General features: G+C 42.0%; 1 pseudogene; it reads left to right on the top strand.

Annotated features, from left to right (window-relative positions):
* The first annotated feature begins 1,555 nt into the window (after nt 1-1,555).
* On the top strand, nt 1,556-27,148 carry LOC122741354 (annotated as a pseudogene).
* The last annotated feature ends 285 nt before the right edge of the window (nt 27,149-27,433 follow it).

The following is a 27,433-nucleotide window of genomic DNA, read 5'->3' on the forward strand; positions in this document are numbered from 1 at the left end:
AGCATGCACCACTTGAGAGACAACTAATGAACTCTAAGTGTAGATTGAAACATATTATTTTTCACTTTCTTCATTTTTCTTTACTTTTTTTTTTGCAACATGGCTAATAAGGGAATATGTTTTACATGAATTCATATGTATAATGAGTATTGTAATGCTTGCCCTTTTTGGTGGGTGGGAGAGGGACTGGAGGAAGGGAAGATAATTTGGAACCAAAAAAATGAATGTTAAAAATTAATTAATTTTTAAAAAAAAAGCATCCTGAGGGGTGACCTACAAGAAGTGTTGTTTGGCCCTATAATTCTTGCTATCTAAAATGGTACATGAATTACTTGGTTCAAGTAATAATTTTGATACATCTCATTTTGTGACATCAGTGGTCATGTGAATTTTCTTTTAATGACTGACTCAGAACCTTTGACTTTGACCAGATGACATTGGATTGAACTGATTTTCCTACTGTTCTCTATCAGTTGAGTGCTGAGTTTTATCACACACAATCATATTTCATTGTTCTTTTTTGTTGTGTTTTTAAGAATGGATATTACTCCAGGGAAACGCATAAGAATCATAGCTCTTAAAGAGCTACACCTGGGAGCCTCCCGATTGGGACTCAAAGGCTGTGAATAAGGGGTTCCCTCAGCCACTAAATTGAGAGTTATTTCTTTCCCAATTTCAGTGATATATATACATACATATATATTTTTTTCAGGATTTGCTTTATGTGTGATCATACTAAGCTGTATTGAATATTTTCTTTATAAAACTGATCTGCTTTTACCTTTCCTTTAATTATTATATTCTATTAAAAATCATTTTAATCTCTATTTGAGAGCATGTCATTTTGTAGGAGCGAATTGAAACCAAACTTCCTTAACTAAACAGCCTGTTCGGAGTTGGACATCCTTACCAGATTGCAAAACATGCACCCAAAAAGGGTTTGGGGATTTTTTTTTAAATCACTTATTTTGGAACTTTTGTCCCCATTGAGGGAAATATGAACTTTGAAATACTGAGAAGTAGAATAAGTCTGGAAATAGAAAAATTCTCAAATGGAAATGGAATAATCATTACTATACTCTGTGACTGTACATCATACTAATCACCAGGAAAGGTTATGAATTTGTCTGAGGTAACATTCTCTAGCCTCACTCTTCTGGGATGAAAATGGCTATATCACTCCCTCCCAATGTTCTTAGGTGTACCCTAAGAACAGTGTCTCTTTACCAATGCTAATGGTTCCAGCTCTCTTTCCAGTGTAATCCTCAGACTATTAACCAATAGTGACTAGTTTCCCAGTTCCGTTAAACTAATTAATATTAATTAACTTTGACAAAGGGATATATTTCCTTCAAAGAAAGAGAAAAGACAGAAATGAACACCCCCCCCTTTTAGGGAACACTCTTCTATATCAGCCTCTGCAAAGAGTGGGTTCAGACCTTTCTTTCTTCCTTCCTTCCTTCCTTCCTTCCTTCCTTCCTTCCTTCCTTCCTTCCTTCCTTCCTTCCTTCCTTCCTTCCTTCCTTCCTTCCTTCCTTCCTTCCTTCCTTCCTTCCCCTTCGCCGAGGATGTGAGAAGGCCTCCATAGGCACTGGTGACAGATGGGGAGGCACGGAGGAGGGTCCTTAAGCAAGGTGTGTGTGGGGAAATGGAAAGGGGCACTGTGGTGGGGTGGGGATGGGGAGATGCAGATAGAAGCGGGACCAGCATTCTGCTTCTGGAGCCCAGAGAGTCACCTAGTTAGTGACTCCATTCTCTGAGCCTTAATTTCCTTACCTGTACAATGTTTTGGTAATTTAGAAGGTTTATGGGAGAACAAAGTATAATCTAACCATTGTCCTTGGTCCTTTGAATAGACCTCTGACTCATGCTCCTAATTTCTGAAGCTACAATGACTACTATAATAACTGGTCAAGAATTGATACCACGGGTACAGCTGGGTGGCACAGTGGATAGAGCACCGGCCCTGGAGTCAGGAGGACCTGAGTTCAAATCTGGCCTCAGACACTTAACACTTACTAGCTGTGTGACCCTGGGCAAGTCACTTAACCCCAATTGCCTCACTAAAAATAAAATAAAATAAAAAAGATTTGATACCACAATGCCACTGAAAAATGTACCTGATTTCCTTTAAAGTCTTCTCACCGGGCATGCCTGGGCACTCAGGCTTTATCAGCAGTCTTTATGTAGGTGCAGCCATCATACACTGGAACACATTAGTTATACTTACTCTATTCAGCAAATATTTCTTCATTGCCAACTATGTGCAAGTCACTGAGCTGTGCTTTCTTTCCTTCTCCTTTGCTGATCCCTGGTCCATCATGTGACATTATTGCTTGGGTTTCAAGTTCTAAAGTCACCTTTAGATCCTTTCCCAGCTCAATCTGTTCTATTCACTCAGGTCTTGCTTAGCAAATAGGGAACATTTTCTGCTGGAATTCCAATGACACGTTTCCCTGCTTTTTGAGATAGATTCAATGCCCATAATGGCTTTTCATATTGTATGAGCACAGAGACTCTTATTTCTTTCCTATGTCTCACCTTCTGATCGCCTGCATGGTCTGAGATGCTGACTCCCTTTCTTCTGCCCTTGTATTGCAGCTTTCTCCATCACCCGGGTGCCAGACCAGCTGGATGCAGTGGTGATTGGTAGTGGCATTGGGGGCCTGGTAGTGGCAGCTGTCCTGGCTAAAGCCAGAAAACGAGTCCTGGTGCTAGAGCAACATACCAAAGCAGGTGGCAATAGTCACACTTTTAATCAGAATGGCCTGGAATTTGACACAGGTAAAGTGTGGGGAGAGGGGGACATAGTAAAACTATAATAGTAGAGGCAATCAACATATCCTTTTCAGAGTCAGACAAGTCCAGACAAAAATTAAACAAGAAATAAGGACCTAAAAAGGATTTTAGAAAATGATAGCTCTTTGGAGATTATTGAATGGGAATAGAAAGGTGCATACCTATTTCTCACTTGGGGATAACACTTCTACAAATATTGAAAATGTATCAGGTCTCAAAAACTTCACAATCTAATCCAGAAAAGCAGATATAGTAAACATATCCTTACTGATTACAATTCAGTAAAATTAATTCAATAAAGGGCCAGTGAAGAAATGATTAAAAATAATTAAAGGCCAATTAACTTAATCTTAAGAATTGGTGACTTAAAAATATCAGAGAAACAGCAGCTAATTCCATCAAGATAATGGCAACAATGAGAGAACCAGAATCTTCTGTATGTAGCCAAAGCAGTCCTTAGAAATATAAAAAGTTTATATTTCTAGACATTTTTTAACAAAAGAAAGAAAAAAATTAATGAATTGTAACAAAAACTAGAAATTCAGTAAATTTAAGCACCAATTCCAAATTAGCTAGGTATAGTGGTGCATGCCTGAAATCTTTGCCTCTGGGGAAGCTAAGGCTTATGGATTTCTTGAATTCAGGAGTTTTGAGATGGTGATTGGGTATTCACATTAAGTCCAGAACCAATATGGTGAACACATAGGAGTAGGAGTAGGAGGGTAAGAATTGGGGTGGGGGAACTGACTTATCTTAGAAAGGGAGCAGGCCAAAGTTCTCATGTTGATTGGTACTGGAATCAGGCCCATGAGCAACTGATGCCACTGGGCAAGATAGGGAGGCCCAACCTTTAAAAAAAATAGAAATTCTGGAAATTTAAAAAAAATAGATGAACAAAAGCAAAAGGGAAAAAAAAGGAATTGAATTAACAAATAAAATTAGGAGCAGGATTTTTTTTTTTTGGTGAGGCAATTGGGGTTAAGTGACTTGTCCAGGGTCACACAACCAGTAAGTGTCAAGTGTCTGAGGTCATATTTGAACTCAGGTCCTCCTGACTCTAGTGATGGTGCTCTATCCACTGCACCACCTAGCTGCCCCCTGGAGCTGGATTTCTAAAAAAAAACCCCAAAAACACATGGGCTATTTTGAGGCTAATTTGATTTTTTTTTAAAGAAGAAAAGCAACACTTACTAGCAGTGTGACCCTGGGCAAGTCACTTAACTCTCATTGCCTCACAAAAATAAAAAAATAAAAAGAAAGAAAGAAAAGGAAAAAAAAAGCCTAACCATCAGTGTAAAAAATTAAAAAGAAGGATTCACAGCAAATGGAATACTGGAATTGGAGGTAAGAAGGCAAATTCAAATCTAGCCTCAGATACTTCCTAACTGTGACCCTAGGCATATCACTTAACCTCTGTATGCCTCAGTTTTCTCAGTAAAATGGGGATAATAGAACCAATTGTAAAAATAAAGTGAGATAATATTTGTAAAGTGCTTTGTACCTTAAAGTATTATGTAGATGTTAGCTGTTATTAGCATGATCATTGGAAACTATTTTTGTTCAGCCATATGCAAATAAAAATGACAAATGAGATGGATGAATATTTATAAAAACATGAAAGCCCAAATTAACAGAACAAGAAAAAGAGAATTTAAGTAACTCAATCTTAGAAAAATAAGTTGAATAAGCAATAAATCAGTTCCACAAAAGGGAAAAAAACCAGGGAAGAGATGGATTTATAGACAACATCTCTCAGATATTCAAAGAACAATGAATTCCATTAATTCATACACTGCTTGCAAAAATAGAAAAAATGTTTCCTATGATAAAAATATGGTCTTGATGCCTAAAGCAGGGAGTCAAAATGGAAGGAAAACATCAACATCTCTAACGAATACTGACATAAACATTTTAAATGAAATACTAACCAAGAGACTATAGCAACATATTACAAAGATTATATTCTATGGCCAGGTTAGATTTATACTCAGAATGCTGGATTGGTTCAATAGCAGGAAAACTATAAGCATGATGTACTTTAGTAATAACAAGAACAATAAAATAATGATTATATCAATAGATGTAGAAAATTATTTTTGACAACGATAATTCTGTTAAAAATCCTAGAAAATATAGGAATAAATGACCTTTCCTTAATATAACAACTAATATCTATCTAGGGCAGCTTAGGTGGGACAGTAAATAGTGTACTGGGCCTGGAGTCAAGAGGACTTGAATTCAAATTTGGCCTTAGACACTAACTGTGTGACCTTGGGCAAATTTCTTGATCCCATTTGCCTCAGTTTCCTCACCTCTAAAATGCACTTGGGGGGGGGCACAGCTAGATAGCACAGTAGATAAAGCACCAGCCCTGGGTTCCAGAGGACCTGAGTTCAAATCGGGCCCCAGACATTTGACACTTACTAGCTGCGTGATCCTGGACAAGTCACTTAACCCTCAATGCCTTTTGTGAGTGAGATTTTCCCCATCCTTTAGTTATAAGAAATTTTGGAGGGGGGCTAATGGGGGTTAAGTGACTTACTCAGGGTCACGCAGCTAGTAAGTGTCAAGTGTCTGAGGCCAGATTTGAACTCAGGTCCTCCTGAATCCAGGGCCAGTGCTTTATCCACTGCACCACCTAGCTGCCTGCTTAAGAGACTTAATATAGTTATAAGTGATTTAATTAAGATAATAATAAATATATTAACTGAAAAATTATCCTTTATTATATTTAGATATTATTTTATTACAATTATATAAGGTCAATAGGTTAAGTCTCTTTTCTGACTAACTTTCCAATGTCAAGCATTAAGTAATATCACAAGATACAGTAGTCAGCAATACTATATTTTAGAAACCATTAGTAACATGCTTGACTCAAGGAGTTCATGCAGCTCACCAGTGGCCTGCTTCAATAATAGAAGGGGGTCATGCAGCATGACTATGACCCACCCTGTTTGTCATTATAAGACTTTGATAAGAGTATTGGAAAATGCTGACATTATGGTCACGTAGGCAGTTTCCCATATTTCCTAAGAATATGCTTTAATTTTAGAAGTATAACTAATTAAGATTAATGCTATGTTATATAAGTGTAACTTTTGGAAGGATATATAAACCCATGGATTTTGTAACTCTGGGCCTTTCAGGTCCAACACCTGGATGACCGGCTTTATTGAGGGAGTAAACCTCTCTCAGTAAACCTATTTGCTTCAGCCTGGAAACTTTGTTGTTTCTGTTCATCCATAGGACTTAGAAATTTTCCCGACATCTGCAAAAATAAATAAATGAATAATAAAATAAAATGCACTGGAGAAGGAAATGGCAAACTACTCCAGGATCTTTGCCAAGAAAACCCCAAATGGAGTCATGAAGAGTCAGACATGATTGAACCATCTAAAACCAAGAGCCAACATTATATGTAATGGGCATAAACTAGAGACCTTTCCAATAAAATTATCCAAATGACAGCTAGGTTGTGAGCCTGGGAGACTAAGAAGATATTGGCACCATTGATTGTAATAGAGAAGTTAGGAAGATGGGAAGGTTTGGGAGGAAAGATGGTAATTTGGGTTTTGGACATGCTGAGTTTAAGATGTCTAAGGGAAATGAGGATTAAATGCCCAATATGCACTTGGAGATGTAAGACTGGAAACTATGAGAGAGGTTGGGCTGGACAATAGATCTGAGAATCATCTGCATAGAGATAATAAGAGAATCCATGGGTGCTGATGAGATCGCCAAATGAAATAGTATAGAAGGAGAAGAGAAGATAGTCCAGGGACCATCTTGAGGGACACTCATGGCTGGTGGGTATTACATGAAGTTCCAGCAAAGGAGACTGAGTGCTCAGATAGGAAGGAGCAGAAGCAGGAGAAAGTCCTATCATCAAAACCTTAGAGAGAAGAGAGTATGAAGTAGAAAATGGTGATCAACAGTGTAAAGGCTGCAGAGAAGGCAAGGAGGAAGCCATTCTCTCTTGTAATTAAGAAGTCATTGGGGCAGCTAGGTGGTGCAGTGGATAAAGCATTGGCCCTGGATTCAGGAGCACCTGAGTTCAAATCTGGCCTCAGACACTTGACATTTACTAGCTGTGTGACCCTGGGCAAGTCACTTAACCCCAATTGCCTCACCAAAAAAAGAAGAAGAAGAAGCCATTGATCATTTGGGAGAGACCAGTTTCAGTTAAATGCTGAGGACTAGAGTGTTGGGAGCCTCTCCTCTGAAGGGGTGGGGCACTGTAGTGGTACCAGATACTTTAATCATAAATGAAGGGAAATCTGAGTGAAGAGACAGAGACCTCGGATGCCACTGGACATGCCCATTTGCTCAGCCTCTCCTTGCTATGGATCACTTTTGCTTCTGATGCCCAGGAATGCCCTGTACTCTTGTTCATGGTATCAAGGACTTTGTAGACTGAGGTCTAAAGAGTGAGAGAGGGGCAGCTAGGTGGTGCGGTGGATAGAGCACTGGCCCTGGATTCAGGAGGACCTGAGTTCAAAGTTCAAATCTGGCCTCAGACACTTGAGACTTACTAGCTGTGTGACCCTGGGCAAGTGACTTAACCCTCATTGCCCCACCAAAAAAAATGTTGAAAACTATCTTTATGTATAACTGGAAAACAATAAAATACTTTTATGATTTAAAAAGATAAAGAGGGAAAGAAGTTTGCTTAGAGCAGGGGAGGTTGTCCTTGCTGCTGTCATTTAGGGATTTGCCTGTCCTCAAGACTGAGCACTGAAGGCTAAGCATAGGGTTCATCTATGTCAGGGAAGGGTTGGGAGCTTCTAGCCATCTTTAGGGGGAAGAAAACAAGCATTCCTTGAGACCTACTATGCGCCGGGGACTGTGATAAGCACATGATAGGCATGATCTCATTTGATCTTCACCACACCCATGGGAGATGAATGTTATTATTGTTCCCATTTTACACCAGAAGGAAACCAAGGCAGACAAAGGTTAAGAGATTTGCCCAGAGTCACACAGCAACATAGTGTCTGAGACCAGATTAGATAGCAGGTCTTCCTAATGAGAGGCCCAACACCCTCTCTACTGCATCCCCTAGCTGCCTCATCTTTAGGAGACTGTTTCTTTTTCTGCCTCCTTGGAAGAAGTCATGTCCTTTCTTGCCACTGTCTGTCAGGAATCCACTATGTAGGACAGGTGAATGAGGGCAGCCTTAGCCACATTGCCCTAGACCAGATCACCGACGGGCAGCTGGACTGGGCTCCCTTGGACTCGCCCTTCGATGTCGTGGTGCTGGAGGGACCCAGCGGCAGAAAGGAGTTCCCCATGTACTCTGGGGAGAAAGCCTATGTTCAGGGCCTCAAGGAAAAGTTTCCTGATGAAGAAGCTGCCATAGACAAGTACATGAAGAAGGTGAAGGTAAGACTGAGCTTGCCTGGGAGGCTCCTCCACACCTGCAGAGGCCCAGGAAGGGCCAACACTTACCTGCAAGGGAAGGGTATAGACTGGGCAGTGGCACAAGTCCCGGCCCTGCTGCTTCTCATCATTTCCCCAGGCCATGGGAGGTTGGCCTGGCACTCAGGTGCCATTGGCTCGGGGAATTCCTCCTTTACAAGCTCTGAGGCCACCCCCTAAAACACCAACACATTATCTGGCAGAGGTGGGCAGCTAAGTCTGTAGCACCCAGCAAATCACTTAATGTCTGCTGCCTGCCTCAGTTTCCTCATCTGTAAAATGGGACTTATAGTAGCACCTACCTCCCAAGGTTGTTATGAGGCTCACATGAGATAATACACTTAGCCCTGGGCCTGGCACTCAGTAGGTGCCACAGAAATGCTATTATTACCACCACCACCATCATTAACCAAACCTTAGGGGGCTCTAGTTTATTGGATCAGCTCCTGTCACCACCCAGGGCCCTGGAGAAAGGGGATAGGGGCAGGTGAGGGTTGATGGAGGGAAGGAGGCTCAGGACGGGTTGGGAGCATTGAACACAGCTGTGGAGAATGAGCCTTCTGTGGTCTGTGGGCAGTCAGAGGGGGAGGGGCACAGTCTGGGGGCATAGGACCAATGGGATGGGGCCATGAAAGGGGAGAGGAGCCCAGAGGAGTGGTAGGAAACCCTGACACAGACTCCTACGTGCCCCAGGGCAGGGCTCAGGTCACTGTTCCCCTGGGGCCAGCACTGGTTCTTCCTAAGTTAAGGATTAATGAGCCTAATGTTCCAGATGCAAATCTTTCTTTCTAAGCAATGCTTGAGGAGGACCCCGATTTCATTTAGAGGAGACCCCTTGCCCAGGCCGGTGACTGGAATCTGGCCCATGTCCCCGGGGCCTCAGGGGCAGGGACACAGTAAGACCTCTTTCTCCCTGGGCTCCTTTCTTTCCCCAGGAGGTAGCAAGAGGATCCTCTCACATGATCCTGTTGAAGATCCTCCCTTTGCCAGTAGTGAGGCTGCTGGACAGGTTGGGGGTGCTGGCCTTTTTCTCCCCTTTCTTGAGAGCAGCCACCCAGAGCTTGGCAGAGGTGCTCAACCAGCTGCCGGCTTCCCAGGAGCTCAAAGCTGTGCTCAGCTACATCTATCCAACCTATGGTATGGCCCCTGGGCCCTGGGGATACTGAGGAAAAGGGAGCAGGGTGGGAGTTGGGGGGCGGCCTGCATTGGTCAGCTGCTGTTCCCTTCGCTCTTAGGTTGTTTCTTCCTTGCTTTGCTGGACATGTGGGTGGAGAGTGGTGTAGACCTGTGATTCTTAGGAGCCTGTGAGCAAGAGGGATGATTATCTCTCACTCTACCTCATAGAAGCTCCTTTCTCTCCATGCCCCGGAGCTCTCACTATCCTGTGAGATGTGGCTTCATCTTTAGATGAGGCATCATTGCAATCTTGAGGGAAAACTCTCCCATTACCCCAGAGATGGCTGAAGTTCCCAGGTTTGGGTGTTGACAAGGTTCCCTGATAGAAGAGGGATTGGCAGAGATTCTGGTCCTGGAGATAACCTGAAGAAGTTAGTTTTGGAAAGGATCATTATCCTTGCCTATAAGGTGTGAATGCCAAGCTTAAAACACTCACCTTGATTTTCTCCCACAGGTGTTCCCCCAAAGACTGCTAGCTTCTCTATGCACGCCTTACTAATTAACCATTTCCTGGAAGGGGCATTTTATCCTCGGGGAGGTGCCAGTGAAATCCCTTTTCACATTATCCCAGTGATTCAGAGAGCTGGGGGTGCGGTGCTTACCAGGGCAATAGTGGAGAGTGTGCTGCTAGATTCTGCAGGAAGAGTTTGTGGTAAGAGCTGGGGGTTCTATCCTGAGAGTGGGGGTGGTTGGGACAGGCTGAGAAAAGTGAGGCAAGGAAGGAGGATTGGGCAAGGGGTCCAAGGTGGAGGTGATGGGTGGGGGACAAACCCAGCTGTCACATGGGGATTGGATGCTGAGATCTATAGCCAAGCTAGGGCACTAGGGAGTATGGCTTTTTTTTAAAATAAAAGTATTTTATTATTTTCCAGTTACATATAGAGATAGTTTTCAGCATTTGTTTATATAAGAGCTCCAATTTCAAATTTTTCTCCCTCCCCTAGACAGCAGGCAATCTGATATAGGTTATATATATGTGTGTGTGTGTGTGTGTGTGTGTGTGTGTGTGTGTGTGTGTGTTTATATATATATATATATATATATATAAATAATGGGGTTTTTTTGCCTCTTCAATTTATTTATTTATTTATTTTTTACTTTGAATTCATTTATATTTTTTTAATGTATAAGGTATTTTATTTTTTCCATTACATGTAAAGATAGTTCTCAACTTTTGTTTATACAAGCTTTACAATTTCAGATTTTTCTCCCTCCCTCCCCTCCCTCCCCTCTCCCCTAGACAGCAGGTAATCTGATATAGGTTATATCTATATATCTCTATACATATAGATATAGATATAGATATATACACACACATATATATATACACATAATAACATTAATCCTATTTCTGCATTAATCCTGTTACAAGAGAAAAAATCAGAGCAGTGATGCAAAACCTCAAAATAGAAAAAAATAACAACAGCACCCAAAACAAAAGAAATAATATGGTTCAATCAGCATCTATATTCCACAGTTCTTTCTTTCTTTTTTTTTCTTGGATTTGGAGATCCTCTTCTATCATGAGTTCCCTGGAACTCTTCTGTACCATTGCATTGGTGAGAAGAATATAGTCCATCACAGTAGGTCAACTCTCAATGTTGATGATACTGTGTACAATGTTCTTCTGGTTCTGCTCATCTCACTTATCATCAGCTCACGTAAGATCCTCCAGGTTTCTCTGAACTCTTCCTGCTCATCATTTCTTACAGCACAATAGTATTCCATTGTATTCATATACCACAACTTGTCCAGCCATTCCCCAATTGATGGGCATCCCTTCAACTTCCAATTCCTTGCTACCACATAAAGAGCAGCTATAAATATTTTTGTACACATGGGTCCCTTTCCCCCTTCCATGATTTCTTTGGGCAAAAGACCTAAAAGTGGAATTGCTGGGTCAAAGGGTATGCACAGCTTTATCGCCCTTTGGGCATAATTCCAAATTGCTCTCCAGAATGGTTTGATCAGCTCACAGCTCCACCAACAATGCATTAGTGTTCCAATTTTCCCACAGCCTCTCCAACATTTATTATCTTCCTTTTTTGTCATTTTAGCCGATCTGATAGGTGTCAGGTGGTACCTCAGAGTTGTTTTAATTTGCATCTCTCTAATCATTAGAGATTTAGAGCATTTTTTCATATGGGAATAGATAGCTTTGGTTTCTTCATCAGAAAACTGCCTGTTCATATCCTTTGACCATTTCTCAATTGGGGAATGACTTGGATTCTTATAAATTTGATTTAATTCCCTATATATTTTAGAGATGAGTCCTTTATCAGAAGCACTGGCCTCAAAAATTGTTTCCCGGTTTTCTGCCTCCCTTCCAATTTTGGATGCATTGCTTCTGTTTGTACAAAAATTTTTTAATTTAATATAATCAAAATCATCCATTTTGCATTTTATAATATACTCTATCTCTTGTTTGGTTATAATGGTTTTTTTTAAGGGCAATGAGGGTTAAGTGACTTGCCCAGGGTCACACAGCTAGTAAGTGTCAAGTGTCTGAGGCCAAATTTGAACTCAGGTCCTCCTGACTCCAGGGCCGGTGCTCTATCCACTGCACCACCTGGCTGCCCCCCAGGGAGCATGGCTCTGACGGGACACATCAGGGAGCACAGTTCTGGCAAATCCTTCACACATGAAAGTTTGATTGAAGCCTTACTATATGCTAAGGTATCCTTATAATTGGTGCAGATAAGTTCCACGATTGGCTATTAAAGCCAAAGCCATTTTCTCTCCCTCTGACTGGTTCATCTCAGACACCTTGGAAAGCATGTGAAAGCCCCCCTGGAGCAAAGCCATGGATCCCCAGGGGGGCCTGCTCTCCAAGACTTGGGCCTTCCGTTCTGTTCTGGGAAGACATCTGGGCTTTGCAGACCTTACCGAGTCTCTTCTGCTCTGCAGGTGTCAGTGTGAAGAAAGGCCAAGAATTGGTCAACATTTTTTCTCCCATTGTGATCTCTGATGCAGGATTATTTAATACCTATGAGCATTTATTGCCTGAGAGAGCCCGCTGTTTGCCAGGTAAAAGCCAAGAGTTCTTCTTTTCTTTCTTTTCAGAACAGTGATAATGTTTTACTTTAGACGAGGCATTCCATTCTTTGGGAAATGTTTTGCTCTGCTCCTTGACTCAAAATGTCCCGTGGTTGTCTTTTTAGGTAGGAGAAATGTGAGAATGCCTACTCTCCTGGTCTCTAACCTCCCCTGCACCCTATGCCCAGGGTGGGGCATTTGGGGTTTGGCTGAAGCCAGGAGTTGGGTGGTGGCCTTCTTTCCCTATAGCCTTATCCCGAGCATCTCCAGCATCCACTTTTCTGGTCTTTGTATATTGATTCCTTCTCCCAACAAGCTCTTCCTCTTCTTTTGCATATCCATCTTTAAACACCCATCATGGCATTATGGGAAGAATCCATGACATACAGCCAGAACATGGGTTGGACTTCTGGCTTTGCCACTTGGACGAGTCATACCCTTTCTCAACCTAAGCTTCTTTAACCATAAAGTGAATGAGTGGCACTAAATGATCACTAAAGTACCTGCAATCTCTGTTCTTTGGTTCTCTCCATATTTTTCCTTTTACCTTGAAAGCTTTTCCTAATAGATAATGAGGACCTCCCTGGGGAATATTTCTTACATTCTCTCATTGAGTCCTCATACTCTCAATTTCTGGTTTATTTCATTCTTATTTGTGCCGTGTGAGCAGGGAGGGGAGCCCCTTATTGGGAATCTGTGCTGCAGATAGAAAGAACATGGTGCTAGACACTGGGGATAGAAGTACAAAGAATGAAACCATTCCTACCCACAAGGAACTTTGGTTCTAAGGGGAGAGACGACAAGAATGTATTCTAGTCTATACAAAACAAAGAGGATGAATCCAAATGAGTACAAAGATGTTGACTACAAGGGAGGTTGGAAGGCTGGGCATCAGACATTGGGGACAAGGGTAAGAATCAGAAAAAGGAACTCCAATTAGCATGGAAGTGGCCGATGAAATGATGGAGGAACAGAGAAAAGGGCAGCTTGGCTGACTGGAGACTATGGGAAGGGAAGTAGTGCCCAACAAGACTAAGAGAGGTTGGGACAAGCTCAGACAGTGTGGCTTTAAAAAAATAAACAGAAGTGTTCAGAATTGATCCCATAGACAATGGGGAACCACTGGAGTTGACTGAGACAGTGACATGGTTAGATCTGCTCTTAAGGAAGTCTCGCTTTGGCATTGATGTGTAGAATGGATGACTAGAATGGCCAGAGAAGCAAGGGAGATGAATTAGGAGGCTTTTGTAATAATTCAGCAGAGTGATGAACTAGGATGGGATCTGTATGAGTGGAGAGAAGGGATCAGATACAAAGGAGGTTGTGGAGGAAATGAGGGCAGGGTTTGGTAACTGATTCACTGTAGATGGGGTGGTAGAAGGTAGAGTCTAGGGCAATGCTGAGCTTATGAACCTGGGAAATTGGAAAGATGGTGGTGTTTTTCATAGAAATAGTGAAATTCTTAAGTGGAGATGGTTGGGACCTAGATAGGAGTTGGGCTTTGGACATATCAGATTTACTGCTTCTCTAGGACAACCAGTTTGAAGTGTCCAGTAGTCAAGTGGTTGTTGTTTGTCCTTCATTCTCCAAGAGGACCAATGACCTCAGGAAGGTGAGGTCTTGACTTGAAGTGAATTGGATTTAAGTGAGGGAGGGCTGTATAAAGTCACCAGCCTCATTCTCTCCTCCAGAGCATCTGGGTCCAGTGGCAAGACATAAAGACAGGAAGAATGGAGATGGTCCCAGATGCAGTGGGAGACCTTGACCTTTATAAGCTAAGGTCTTCCCCAGGTCTCAGCTTGTCTGATGCAACAACCATTCAGTGATATAAGGTTGGGTAAGAAATGAAGCAAAAGAGGGCCTGCCTCATTTGCCTATTCAAAAAAAGAAAAAAAAATCAATTTGGGAGGGGAAGACTATCAGGGTTTTGGGTCAGAACAGAAACAATTGCTATTTACATTCACTCTGGTTCATCAAAACTCCAACAATGACCAAGAGTTTTGGGCTGGGAATTATTATCAGTCAATCAGTCATAGCCAGAGTGATTTGGGTTTAAGGAATAGTCAAGTAGCTCCATTTGAATACAAATGGTCTTGTAAGAAACAGGTAAACTGAGGCAGGAACCCTTTTTTAAAAAGCCATAGTCCCTAGTGCCCCAGCTTGGCTATAGATCTTAGCATCCAATCCCCATGTGGCAGCTGGCTCTGCCCCCCACCATCACCTGCATCTTGGACTCTTACTCCTGCTGCAAAGCAGGAAGGCCATTTTATTATGATCTTGCAAGGAAGGGCACACACTTCTGTGGGGACCAATTTTTAATTGGGGAGTGTTAGCTAAGCGGCTCATCGCAATATTGGGGCAAGGAAGGAGACCGGTAGCCTCCCTCAAAACAGAACAGGATTTATTTTAACAAGAACGAACTCTAAAAAACACACACACAAATAGGATCAGTAGATCAAGGGAAAGGAAATAAAATGGGGAAAGGGAAATTATACAACCTGAAAAAATACCACCACCCAGGAATCAGCTGAGAATACACAGCCCCGCTCCTGTTGCCTTCCAGCTTCCAGCTAGAACAGCGAATTCTCCTCCCCCAATCCCAGAAACCCCACACAGCCCCCAGTCAATTGGATGGCCGCTCTGACAGTCACATGACTGCCCTCACTAGGCTTCCAATCATTATAATTTTGCCAGGCCCATGTAGGTGTTGTCGAGTGGTGATGACGTGATGTGCCAGCGCCATGGCAACAGCTACAACCAGTGGGTGGAGCACCATTGGGTTTGTGGAGCCCCAGGCCAGTGCCCGCTGAGGCATAAAAACCTCAAATAACAATTAACTCTTTACACTTCCAAGGAAGTTGTGCAAACCATGTTCACCACAGAGAGCCTTATATTAGGCCCCTAGCACAAAGATTCCCTCCCCCCATTTTGCCATTTAACTGACTACTCTGGATGCATGTTCTTTGTGACACTCCTAAACACGTACCCAACTCATGGGACAACTTCTGGATGGGGATTTCATGGTTCTCCTGACTGCTAGATCAACAGGAAAAGGAAGGGAATTTTGGAAAGGGGGAGAAGCCCCTAGGACCTGAACAATGTGACCTGTCTAATCTGAGGAAAGCACATTTCATTCTCTCGGTCTCTGTCAAAGGCTGTTTCAAGAAATTTCTATTCCTTTGGGCAGAGCCCCCACATGTGAATCAACTGCTGATGTGGGACGGAAGCTCAGAATAGAGACTGGGGCAGTGTCTAGAGATCTGGGGTCATCCGCATACAGATAATAATGTGATCCATTTGAACTGATGAGGTTAACAAGAGAAATTGTGTAGTAAGAAAAGAGTATAAGGATTCATACAGATCCTTGGGGAATCGCTCCAGGTAGGGGTCATGATGTGGATGATGAGCCAGCAAACAGGCTGAGAAGAAGCAATCACCAAGTAAAACCAGGGGGAAGTTGTGTTCCAACCACCAAGAAGGGATAGAGGGAAGATGGTGGTCAACAGCAACAAAGGAAGCAGACTGAGTAGGAAGAGGACTAAGGAAAGAGCATCAGAGTCAGCTGGGGACACCGAGAAAGGCAAACACAATCTCTGTTCTCAAGGGGCTCACCTTCTAATGGGAGATCTGGTGCGTCACCAGCTCTGCACAAACAAGACTTGGACAGTGTATATTGGAGCAGTCCTAGAGGGAAGGTGCTAGTAGTGGTGGTGGGGAGATTGAGAAAAGTCCATTAGATCTGGCAGTGAAGAGATCATGAGTAACTTTGGAGAGCAGCTTTAGTCGAGGGATGTGGTCAGAATGCCTTCACTGATCTTTGCCCAGATTCCCTCTGCCATGCCTAGACACCCTCCCATGAGTAGGTGTAGTTTAACTCACATTGTTCTTTTACTCCTCCAATCCTTTAATCCCTTATGCCCCTTTGGTATAAGGTTCACCATAAATCTAGTGCTGTAAGAGACCTAACACATCTTAGGGTACAACTAATTTTATAGATGAAGAAACTGAGTCACAGAGAGGGGAAATGACTTGCCAGGGCCACACATCTAGTGTTGGAGGCAGGAGACCTAAATCCTGGGTCTTCCTGATGCTAAGTCCGAGGCCCCATCCCCTGGACCATACTGCCACTGAAGGTATAGTTGGGTCATGGGCCCTGTCCCACCCAGTCCCAATAATCCCCTGGAAGGTTTAATTTCCCTCTTTGCTTTAAGCTGTCTCGTTTCTTTGCTCATTCTTCATACTTCATGATTTTTGTATGTAGGCTGCTAAGTTCAGAGGGGTTGTTACGGCTTATTTGCTTTATAACTGGTCCACTTTGGTCAGTGTGAGCAGAACCAAAAGGGAAACATCCATGATCACACTGGCTGACCCCGGGCTCTTGGGATGGGACAGAACCTCAGATACCCTTTACTGGCAAACTTCATTGGAGGCAATGTAGGGGAAAGGGCCGGGGGTGGGGAGACCCGAAGGAACTTCCTCTCCTGCCAATTCTGCCTCCTTGTAGAACTGCACTCACCCAGTTGGCTTCTTTTCCTTCTTCCCTGATCTGGAATTCAGCTATAAATAAAAGTAAACTCACTCAAAAACTGAAGACACTAGAGAGGTCCTGGTGTGTTCTGAAATTCAAAGAACCACAGTTACCAGAGGGTGATTTGGAGGACCCCAGACACTGACACAAACAGGGTTTCTTTCTTCAAGGTGAACCACAAAGAGTTCTTGGTGTTCCTTAGGCGTTCTGACATGTGCTGGAATTGCTATAGATATGAATATAAAAACGTTATCAATCAGCACACATAGCACATATATGCTTTCATATACTAAATATAAATCTAGATTCACATAATGCACATATAAAATATCTATGACAGTATATATACAATAATGTGATATATTTCTATAAATATATGCTATATAAATATGTCATCATATATATTCTATAGATACATACATAGTAAATACACATAAAATATACACTACAACGTATATAGTATACAGCACATGTTTACATGTAAATATATATTATAAAATGTATATCATAGCATCTATATTCTGTAATATATATTATATATACACACATCTAAGCATGTGTTTATGCATCTATATATCACATAGACCCCACCCAAGCACATGGGGACTACCAGAGCCTAACATGTTTGGGGAGGTTCTCCATCCTACCCTGCATCCATGACCTGGAAAGCTAGCAGAGCTCTACCTTGTTAATGTCTAGTAGAGAAAGAGCCGCCTCTGGACTTCTCTGGAGAGAGTCCCCATTGGCCACTTTCTTCTCTAACCTTCCCAGACGGTCTCTCACTTGATAGCACACCCCCATTCATTTACATGGTTTCCTCCTCAGGAAAGCTATCCTATCTGTTGCTTCGTTTGAAGTGTTTTCTGCTGATGAGTGAGTTTCTTTGACCTTCTAATCTCTAACCTCTGGACCCTGACCTCTTGACCACTGGTTGAGATTTCCCTCTGCCTCTTCAGACCTTTTTTCAGTTATGAAGCATTTACTATATGCTGGCACTATTGTAAACATTAGAAATACCGCGGCACATCCTCATTTCTTAGATTGAAGCCCCTTTCGCTTTTATTAAAAGAACAGTCCCATTTCCTTGATGATCTGGAGAAGGTAGAGGAAAGCCTTCCTCAAGTCCCTTTAATCTCCTAGGAGGGTAACAGCTATTGGCCAGGACAGCAGTAGAAACTGCATACTCAATAAGGGTCACTGAAAAATTCTCCTTGAGCTCTGTGTTGTTAGGAAGGGATGTCCTCTTTTTTAGTCTTGTCTTTGCTCGTAGCTCCCCTAAAGAATGAATGACTAGGGGCAGCTAGGTGGTGCAGTGGATAGAGCACCAGCCCTGGAGTCAGGAGGACCTGAGTTCAAATCCGGCCTCAGACACTTGACACTTACTAGCTGTGTGACTCTGGGCAAGTCACTTAACCCCAATTGCCTCACAAAAAAAAGAATGAATGGCTGGATTGAAAAAAAAACATTTATGAAGACATTACACTGTGGCAAGCACTGTGCTAAGCATTGGGGAAAGAAATAGAAAAAGCAAGACCGTCCTTACTCTTGGGAAGCTCACATTCAAATTGAAGGAAATGATATATAAAAGACTAGAAAGGATCTGGAAGTCACCCAGATGGCAAGTGCTGAGAATCCTTAGATTGTATCATGAAGTCAAATGATTGCGAGATTCGTGGGGCGTGCAGTATGTAGGGTCAGCAGCAGGGCAGAAGGCAAGTTCCATTGGTCTCTCATCCCTCCTGAATCAATAGAGTTGGTGACTTGAATTGATTCCAGGTTATGAGATGGGTTCTGAATGTCATTGAGGGGTAGAGTTCAAGGGTAAAAAAGAGGGGAGGCTGGGAAATAATAAAATACTTTTATTTGTAAAAAGAGAGGGGAGGGCATCCTGGAAGATTGTTTTCAATCCCCCTCTGGTGATTATCTCCAACCTTCTCTGTATATATTTGTTTGCATGTAGTTGTCTGCATGTTTCTTCCTCCATTAGACTGTGAGCCTCTTGAGAGCAGGGACCTTTCTCTGCTGCCCCAGTACTTAGCACAGTGCCTAGCACAGGCAAAGCACTTGATAAATGCTGGCTAATTGACCTCCTGGTTTGGGAATGAATGCTTATGGACTGACTGATGGGTAGCAGCTCTTCTTTCCCAACACTGGGTCCATCCCAGATGGATTCTGGCACACATTATGGTTAGTGAAGGGGCAAGGAAGGAAGGATGCAGAAGATTGGAAAGAGAGAGGAGTCTGTTGGGTTAATACAGAAAAAGAACAATTGCTTAGGTCAGAATGATAGGCTGATCCACTTAGAAGATGGAGGGAGGGTGTCCAGCACATTGTCCCACAGGTCAGATGGGTAAGTTTCAATCGCCAGGCAGGCTCCTCTGAAGTCAGTGACTTTGGCCAACCCCATCTGTAGTCACATACATGGCCTCCAATCTGTCTCTGGGTCCTGAGGTCACTGTGGTCTTTTGACAGGTGTACAGGCACAGTTAGGAATGGTGCACCACAGCTTGTCTACGCTTTGTATCTTCATCGGCCTCCGGGGCTCCAAGAGTGACCTGGGCCTGGAAGCCAAGAACTATTTTGTCTACTTTGACACAGACCTGGACAAGGCGTAAGGTCCCAGCTTGTTAATATCTGGTTGAGAAATAGCGGCCTCCCTTCTTCACAGGAGAGAGCCCTGGAAAAGGAGAATTAGGAGTGGGGAGGCAGCCCTTGATCCTCTTCTTTCCTAAAATCCGGGCAGGGAAGGGGTCCCAAATGACTCATGGGGACGTGGTCTCCACTCTGCAGCTGCTCCCTCATCCTCTTTGAGGTCATGTCTCCTTCTAGAAGCTCCTGCATCTTTTTTTCCTCCCATCTCCTAAGCCAGCTTCCTCTTCCCTTAGTTGCCAGGATCAGTTATTGGTCTGACTTAAGATGTCTCTGGCAGCATTTTTGGACCCCAAGAATCTGTCAAGCTCCCCTTCTACCAAAGTGTAGAGGGTTAAGACACCACCTCTGGGGGCAGCTAGGTGGCGCAGTGGATAGAGCACCAGCCCTGGAGTCAGGAGGACCTGAGTTCAAATCCGGCCTCAGACACTTAACACTTACTAGCTGTGTGACCCTAGGCAAGTCACTTAACCCCAATTGCCTCACACACACAAAAAAAAGACACCACCTCTGGGAGTGGGATTCCTCCTTTAAGGGTTCCACTGATCCAACCTGTAGAGGCCCCAGTCATGTGGCTGATTTCTTCTTTCCTCCCCACAGGATGGAGGGCTACCTGTCCCTACCCAGGGAGAAGGCTGTGGTACACATTCCCTTTTTCTTCATCACCTCAGCATCAGCCAAAGACCCAACATGGAAGGACAGGTTCCCAGGTGGGTCAGAGGCCATGGAAGAGGGGAAGGGAAGAGGGCCAGCATGGGCCCAGCCCCAGCTACAGTGACCAGAGTTCTATCTCCTCAGACCAATCAACACTGGTCATTATACTGCCTGCCCACTACGAGTGGTTTGAGGAATGGAAGGACAAGCCCCAGGGTAAGAGGGGGCATGACTATGAGGCCCTGAACGACTCCTTCCTAGATGCTTCTTTGCCTGTGTTGATGAAACTGCATCCCCAGCTGGAGGGAAAGGTACTGGAATGAATAGAGATATAGAGGGGAGAGGGGATGGGTGGGTAAAAAAAGTGAATGGGAGAGAAGGAGGCCAGCCTTGCCTGCCTTTCTCCTTGTCTCAGGGCAGAAGAGTCTGGTCTTGAGGGGAAATAGACACTTGGGGGTGACAAATATACAACCATAGACTTCCCTGGCTTTGGTTTACCATAGTTGATTTCATGTATGATTCCTTAAAATATTGTGTCCAGGTTGGTTTTTTTTTATCATGATCTATAGAGGAATCCAGTGGTTCTTTTTTATTTTTCTTTTGTGAGGGGCAATGAGGGTTAAGTGACTTGCCCAGGGTCACATAGCTAGTAAGTGTCAAGTGTCTGAGGCCAGATTTGAACTCAGGTCCTTCTGAATCCAGGGCCAGTGCTTTATCCACTGCACCACCTAGCTGCCCCCTAATGATTCATGAGTTTTTTAGACCTGTTTTCCAAGTCAGTCATTTTTAATATCAGATAGTTTACATTTTCTTTTTATTTTGTTCTAATATTTCTTGCTGTGTCATGGAATCATTGATTTCTCTTTAACCTATTCCAGTTTTTAGGAGGTCCATTTCTTGGGGGAGGTTTAACATTTTCTCTTCTGAGTTATTCATTCTCCTTCTAATTCTTTTCTTTAGAACTGTTATTTCATTTTCAAAAATCTCTTGCTTCATTTCTTCTAAGTATTCATTAAGTCCTTGTAGAAATCCATTTCTTTTTCTTTTCATTGAAGTTATTGTGAAGTTAGATTTGGAATAACCTTTGATACTGGTTGGTGGTTTCTTTGACTTGTTCATCTGTCCAGCTTTTATTTTCTGAATTGCAGTTTTGTGCCAAGGCTCTGCCCTTTCTGGTGAGATCTGGTTGGTGTCACCCTAGGTTCTTGCACTGACCTCTACTGATTTCAGAGTTAAGACCCCCTGGATCACTGAAGTTCAGAGCAATGGATATTCAGGGCCCTCTCTGGAGTTTCCAGAAAGATTGTTAGGGACAGCAGAGCCTGTTCTCCATCTGAGCACTGGGCCCCCATGCTAGTCACTGCCTGCTGTACTTCTCTGATGTTTCCAAGGGCCTAACCCTGAGGCTTTCTCAAGGGATTCTATCCTTTTTTTAAAAAAAAAAGTATTTTTATTATTTTCCAGTTACATGTAGAAATAGTTTTCAAGATTTGTTTAGATAAGATTTCCAATTTCAAATTTTCCCCCTCCCTCGCCCCCTCCCCTAGACAGTAGGTAATCTGATATATGTTATATATACGTAATAACATTAAACATATTTCTGCATTAGTCATGTTATAAGAGAAGAATCAGAGCAAAAAGGAAAAACCTCAAAACAGAAAAACAACAGCACCAAAAACAAAAGAAATAGAAAGGTCCAATCAGCATCCATATTCCACAGTTCCTTTTTTTTTTTTTTGGATTTGGAGAGCCTTTTCCATCATGATTCCTTTGGAACTTTCTTGTACCATTGGATTGGTGAGAAGAATCTAGTCTATCACAGTTGATCAACACATAATGTTGTTGATACTGTGTACAATGTTCTCCTGGTTCTGCTCATCTCACTCAGCATCAGTTCATGCAAGTCCTTCCAGGTTTTTCTGAAATCTTCCTGCTCATCATTTCTTACAGCACAATAGAATTCCATTACATTCATATACCACAACTTGTTCAGCCATTCCCCAATTGATGGACATTCCCTCAATTTCCAATTCCTTGCCACCACAAAAAGAGCAGCTATAAATATTTTTGTACATGTCGGTCCTTTTCCCTTTTTTATGATCTCTTTGGGAAAAAGACCCAAAAGTGGTATTGCTGGGTCAAAGGGTATGCACAGCTTTATAGCCCTTTGGGCATAATTCCAGATTGCTCTCCAGAATGGTTGGATCAGTTCACAGCTCCACCAACAATGCATTAGTGTTTCAATTTTTCCACAGGTTCTCCAACATTTATATTCCTTTTTTGTCATATTAGCCAACCTGATAGGTGTCAGGTGGTACCTCAGAGTTGTTTTAATTTGCATTTCTCTAATCAATAGTGATTTAGAGCATTTTTTCATATGGGAATAGATAGCTTTGGTTTCTTCATCAGAAAACTGCCTGTTCATATCCTTTGACCATTTCTCAATTGGGGAATGCTTTGAATTCTTATAAATTTGATTTAGTTCCCTATATATTTTAGAAATGAGGCCTCTATCAGAAGTACTGGCTACAAAAATCATTTCCCAGCTTTCTGCATCCCTTCTAATTTTGGATACATTGCTTCTGTTTGTAAAAAACCTTTTTAATTTAATGTAATCAGAATCATCCATTTTGCATTTCATAATATTCTCTGTCTCTTGTTTGGTCATAAACTGCTCTCCTTTCCAAAGATCTGAAAAGTAGATTATTCCTTCTTCTCCTAATTTACCTGTGGTATCACCTCTTATGTCTAAATCATGTACCCATTTTGACCTTATTTTAGTATAAGGTGTCAGATGTTGGTCTATGCCCAATTCCTGCCATACTATCTTCCAGTTTTCCCAGAAGTTTTTGTCAAACACTGAATTACTATTCCAGAAGCTGGGGTCTTTGGGTTTATTAAACAGTACATTACTAATGTCATTTACTACTGTGTCTCCTGTGCCTAGCCTATTCCATTGGTCCTCCACTCTATTTCTTAGCCAGTGCCAGATAGTTTTGATGACTGCCACTTTATAGTAGAGCTCCAGATTTGATACAGCTAACTCATGTTCCTGTGCATTTTTTTATTATTTCCCTTGATATTCTTGACTTTTTGTTTTTCCAGATGAATTTTGTTATTGTTTTTTCTAGCTCTATAAAATAATTTTTAGGTAGTCTGATTGGTGTGGCACTGAATAAGCACATTAATTTAGGTAGAATTGTCATTTTTATTATATTAGCTCGGCCTATCCATGAGCAATTGATATCTTTCCAATTATTTAGATCTGATTTTATTTGTGTGAAAAGTGTTTTGTAATTGTGTTCATAGAGTTCCTGGGTTTGTCTTGGCAAGTAGACTCCCAAGTATTTTATATTATCTACTGTTACTTTAACTGGAATTTCTCTTTCTATCTTTTGCTGCTGGACTTTATTGGTCATGTATAGAAATGCTGATGATTTATGTGGATTTATTTTATATCCTGCTACTTTGCTAAAGTTGTTAATTGTTTCAAGTAATTTTTGAGTTGATTCTCTAGGATTCTCTAAGTATACCATCATATCATCTGCAAAGAGTGATAGTTTTGTTTCCTCCTTGCCTATTCTAATTCCTTTAATTCCTTTTTCTTCTCTGATTGCTAAAGCTAACATTTCTAGTACAATATTAAATAATAGAGGTGATAATGGACATCCCTGTTTCACCCCTGATCTTATTGGGAACGCCTCTAACTTATCTCCATTACATATAATGCTTGCTGATGATTTTAGGTAGATACTGGTTATTATTTTAAGGAAAGCTCCACCTATTCCTAAGCTTTCTAGTGTTTTTAATAGGAATGGGTGCTGTATTTTGTCAAAAGTTTTCTCTGCATCTATTGAGATAATCATATGATTTTGATTAGTTTTCTTATTGATGTGGTTTATTATGTTAATAATTTTCCTAATGTTGAACCAGCCCTGTATTTCTGGTATAAATCCCACCTGGTCATAGTATATTATCCTGGTGATCACTTGCTGTAATCTCCTTGCTAATGTCTTATTTAAGATTTTAGCATCAATATTCATTAGGGAAATTGGTCTATAATTTTCTTTCTCTGTTTTTGCTCTGCCTGGGTTTGGTATCACCACCATATTTGTGTCATAAAACGAATTTGGTAGAACTCTTTCTTCACCTATTTTTTCCAAATAATTTGTATAATATTGGAATTAATTGTTCTTTAAATGTTTGGTAGAATACACCTGTAAACCCATCTGGCCCTGGGGATTTTTTCTTAGGGAGTTCATTAATGGCTTGTTCAATTTCTTTTTCTAATATGGGCTTATTTAAGGATTTTATTTCCTCTTCAGTTAACCTTGGCAGTTTGTATTTTTGTAAATATTTATCCATTTCATTTAGATTGTTAAATTTATTGGCATATAGTTGGGCAAAATGGTTTCTAATTATTGCTTTAATTTCTACTTCATTGGTGGTAAAATCACCCCTTTCATTTTTGAGACTGGTAATTTGGTTTTCTTCTTTCTTTTTTTTAATCAAATTAACCAGTAGTTTATTTTATTGTTTTTTTTTTTCATAAAACCAGCTCTAAGTTTTATTGATTAATTCTATTGTTTTCTTGCTTTCAATTTTATTAGTTTCTTCTTTAATCTTCAGGATTTCTAATTTAGTATTTAATTGGGGATTTCTAATTTGTTCTTTTTCTAGCTTTTAAGTCACATGCCTAATTCATTGATCTCCTCTTTCTCTTTTTTATTCATGTAAGCAGTTCGAGCTATAAAATTTCCCCTAAGCACTGCTTTGGCTGCATTGCATAGATTTTGGTATGTTGTCTCATTATTGTTATTCTCTTGGATAAAGTTATTGATTGTTTCTATGATTTGTTGTTTGACCCACCCATTCTTTAGAATGAAATTATTTAGTTTCCAATTGATTTTTAGTCTACCTTTCCATGGCTCTTTATTACATGTAATTTTTATTGCATCATGATCTGAGAAGGATGCACTTACTATTTCTGCCTTTCTACATTTGACTGTGATGTTTTTGTGCCCTAATACATGGTCAATTTTTGAAAATGTGCCATGTACTGCTGAGAAAAACATATATTCCTTTCTATCCCCATTCAATTTTCTCCAGACATCTATCATGTCTAACGGATTCTATCCTTCTTGCTGCTGGGCACAGAACTTTGTGGGTCATGGGTCCCATCTCTGGTCTCAAGCTCTTGCTTTGCTGGAGGGCCCCTTTCCTATTGTTTGTAGATTTCTGACTGACTTGTTCTGCTCTTCTGGGGTGAAAGGTGTCATTTGCTGTAGTTTTCCACTGGACTTCTTGGTTATTATATTCTTGATTATTATTTAGTCTCAGCTAGGTGGTGCACTGAGTGAAGGTGCACCTTTCTGATTCACCTTGGAACCAGAAAAATTCATCTTAATTAGTTAAAATTTGTCCTCTGACAGTCACTGACTATATGACCCTGGGAAAGTCACTTAACCCAGTTTGCCCCAGTTTCTTCATCTGTAAAATGAGCTGGAGAAGGAAATGGCAAACCACTCCAGTATCTTTGTCAAGAAAACCCCAAATCAGGCCACAAAGAGTCAGACATAACTGAACAATAACATTTAGTCTCATGGAAACTTCAGGATTTTGATAATGAGGGGATGAAGGGGGAACTTGGTACCCTACCCCCAATTTAGGTGGCTATCTTGACCAGGTCTCTGGTTTACCTTGGAGTGATTCAGATTGGAGAGAAAGTGAGTGGAGATGATAGAATCTGGGCTCTGATTGGATTTCCATACCTCAGCCTTCTTCCTTGCCCCTTTAGGTGGAGAGCATATTCACAGGGTCTCCACTTAGGCAAGAATTCTTCCTGGGTGCCTTCTGTGGACAGACCTATGGAACTGTCCATGAACTCAGAAGTCTACAACCCCATGTAATGGCCACAATTCGGGCCCAGAGCCCCATTCCAAATCTCTTCCTAACAGGTATGTTGCCCCACTATGCTAGGATATGAATTTCCCATGAGTTCTTAGGCCCCCTGGCATACACCAAGAACCTCAGTCCCTTCATCCCTTCCTAGGCTCTCCCTCTTCAGTCCTGTATACTGGGCAATAGTCTCTGTGGGAGGGAGGAGGGGGAAGCACTGAGTGGAGGGTTAGTCAGAAGTGCCTCCAAACCAGGCATTCTTCACTTTTTGTGTGGCATGGACCCTTTGGCAGGCTGGTGAAGCCTAGGGACCCTGTTCAGAACCATATTTTTAGATGTAGAAAATAAAACACATGGGATTTCAAAGGATAACAATTGTATTAAAATAGTTACCCACATATACATATGTGGGGGTATATATATATATATATATATATATATATATATATACACACACACACACACACACACACACACACACACACACACACATGCACACATATATACACATATATATGGGGGGTACACACACACACACACACCCTTTACACCCTTGCTCTAGGTAGATCCCTTGGACTCCCTGGCATGGCTTGGCTAAACTCGAGTCCCTCCTGCACCTTCACTCAGTAGCAGCTGTCCTGCCCAGCCCCTCCCTAATTTCCCCAGAGAAGGACAGAGCATGTCCTGCAGTGAGGTGGGAGCAGAGCTCAGTGGAGAGCCCAGGGGTCCTTCACCTTCTCCTAGAGCTCAAGCAGCCTTTGGAGTTCCCTGGCTGAGAAGCAGGCTGGCCGCCCTGCTTAGCCCAGCATCCCATGACCCTGCTCTTGCCTTTGCCTTCCAGGGCAGGATGTGTTCACCTGTAATTTGTTTGGGGCCCTACATGGGGCCCTGTTGTGTAGCAGCGCCATCCTACAGAGGAATGTGCACCTGGACCTGCTGAGGCTCTGTTCCCGGGTCTCTGCTGCCCTGCCCAAGAAGATCAATTAACACAGTCCAAGTGGCACAGCCTCAGTGGCAAGGAGCCCTGGGACCTGGATGAGCCTGAGAGAGTAGGATCCATGAGGTGATTAACCTCTGAGGCATCTCAGCAGCTACCACACCTTGCCTTGTTACAAGCGGTACACACTCAATAGGGCTTTTATTAAATTTCCAATGTCACCCCAAGCTGAAGGCTTTTTAATGTTTGATCATGGTTGTCAAAGTTCCCTCAAGGTCTTCCAGGTACCCTAGGGAATGGTATTTCTAGCATTGTTCATAAGATGAGCACTTTAT

Source organism: Dromiciops gliroides, chromosome 2 (assembly GCF_019393635.1).
Source record: "Dromiciops gliroides isolate mDroGli1 chromosome 2, mDroGli1.pri, whole genome shotgun sequence".
Taxonomy (NCBI): Eukaryota; Metazoa; Chordata; class Mammalia; order Microbiotheria; family Microbiotheriidae; genus Dromiciops; species Dromiciops gliroides.